At 45.4% G+C, this 2,299-nt stretch overlaps 1 pseudogene across 1 annotated transcript; it reads left to right on the forward strand.

Moving 5' to 3' along the window:
* The first annotated feature begins 529 nt into the window (after positions 1-529).
* On the forward strand, positions 530-1,870 carry LOC308262125 (tubulin alpha-4A chain-like; annotated as a pseudogene). The gene has a single exon. The product of its transcript is annotated as a tubulin alpha-4A chain-like (transcript).
* Positions 1,871-2,299: the final 429 nt, after the last annotated feature.

A 2,299-nucleotide genomic window follows, 5' to 3' on the forward strand; every position in this document is an offset into this window, starting at 1 on the left:
ACAAGGTTCCTCGACATTCTGTATAGTATTTTCAATTCATACTAAATAGAGAAGCTTCATGATGGATGAAATAGAAAGAACAATTTCATTGTTGTTGTTTTTGTCCATGTTAAAGTAAAATGTTGGTAATCATGATAATATAAAAATAAAGGGAGAATTATTTAAACATAGATTTTTTTCTGAGCCACTAAGAAATGCTCCTATCAATATATTTTCTTTTTCAATTTCATATTTTTAATCTACTAGTGCTTATAAAGATATAAAAATGAATATTTATATAAATAAATATTTAAATAAATATTTTGTTTCTAAAATTTAAATATTTAAATCAAGAGAATATTTATTTTTTGTTTCTAGAATGTTATATGCTAGGTATCAGGGAGCAGAGGTGTAAAAAACAAGGGTTAGGGTAAAGGAAGTTATCATAAATAAAAAGTAATATTATAAACAGAAAAAGTGAGTTCTCACTGAGACCCGTCATCCCTACTCATCATGAGACTCACCGCTCAGACCCACCAAGCCTGAATGCATCTCAGTCCACTGGGGCAGGCAGGTGTCCAGATGGGCAATGCCTGCTGGGAGCTCTACTGCCTGGAACATGGAATTCAACCTGATGGGCAGATGCCCAGTGACAAGACCATTGGTGGAGGTGATGACTCCTTCACCACCTTCTTCTGTGAAACTGGTGCTGGAAAACATGTGCGCCGGGCAGTTTTTGTGGATCTGGAGCCCACCGTGATTGATGAGATTTGAAACGGCCCCTACCGAAAGCTCTTCCACCCAGAGCAGCTCAACATTGGGAAAGAGGATGCCGCTAACAACAATGCCCATGGTCACTACACCATCGCAAGGAGATTATTGACCCCTTGCTGGACTGGATCCGCAAGCTGTCTGATCAGTGCACAGGACTGCAGGGCTTCCTGGTGTTCTACAGCTTCAGCGGGGGCACCGGCTCTGGCTTTACCTTCCTCCTGATGGAGCGGCTCTCCATTAACTATGGCAAGAAATCCAAGCTGGAGTTCTCCATCTACCCAGCCCCCCAGGTGTCCACAGCTTTGGTGGAGCCCTACAACTCCATCCTGACCACCCACACCACCCTGGAGCAGTCCGATCGTGCCTTCATGGTGGACAAGGAAGCCATCTATGACATCTGCCGCTGCAACCTGGACATCGAGAGCCCGACCTACACCAGCCTCAATCGCCTCATCAGCCAAATCGTCTCCTCCATCACAGCTTCCCTGCGCTTTGATGGGGCCCTCAATGTGGACCTGACCGAGTTCCAGACTAACCTGGTGCCCTACCCTCACATCCATTTCCCCCTGGCCACCAATGCTCCCATGATCTCTGCAGAGAAGGCCTACCATGAGCAGTTGTCAGTGGCGGAGATCACCAACACCTGCTTTGAGCCCGCCAACCAGATGGTGAAGTGTCACCCCCAGCATGGCAAGTACATGGCCTGCTGCCTGCTGTACCTTGGAGACATGGTGCCCAAGGATGTCAACGCTGCCATTGCTGCCATCAAGACCAAGCGCAATATCTAGTTTGTGGACTGGTGTCCCACAGGCTTCAAGGTTGGGATTAACTACCAGCCACCCACTGTGGTTCCGGAGGGGGTGGGCGTGACCTGCCCAAGGTGCAACGTGCTGTGTGCATGCCGAGCAACACAACCGCCATTACTGAGGCCTGGGCCCGCCTGGACCACAAGTTCGATCTGATGTATGCCAAGAGGGCGTTTGTGCACTGGTATGTGGGGAAGGGCATGGAGGAGGGAGAGTTTTCTGAGGCCCTAGAGGATATGGCTGCCCTGGAAAAGGATTATGAGGAGGTGGGCATTGACTCCTATGAGGAAGAGGAGGAGGGAGAAGAATAGAACAGCTGCCTGGAGCCTATTCACTCTGTTTATTGCAAAATCCTTTCAAAATAACGTTTCCTTGCATGGTAAAAATAAATAAATAAATAAATAAATAAACAAACAAACAAACAGAAAAAGTTCAGTACTTACACATAGAATTCTGCCAGTAGGTGACTCATTCACTGTCAAGGTGGTCCTTCCTTCCTTCCTTCCTTCCTTCCTTCCTTCCTTCCTTCCTTCCTTCCTTCCTTCTTTTCTCTTTCCTTCTCCCATCTTTGTAACAAAATCATGGGCTACTAACTAATTCATTTCATATTTGTGTAATAAATTAAATGAAGCACATAAAGCATTAAAAGCAGAGTAGGATTTAGGTCTAGAAGTTGACTTATAACTCCAAATCTTGGGATGTTTTGTTTGACCACAGAAAATGCATTTCCTTCCTTTGAT

The sequence above is a fragment of the Muscardinus avellanarius genome (assembly GCF_963383645.1).
Source record: "Muscardinus avellanarius genome assembly, chromosome: 4".
Classification (NCBI taxonomy): domain Eukaryota; kingdom Metazoa; phylum Chordata; class Mammalia; order Rodentia; family Gliridae; genus Muscardinus; species Muscardinus avellanarius.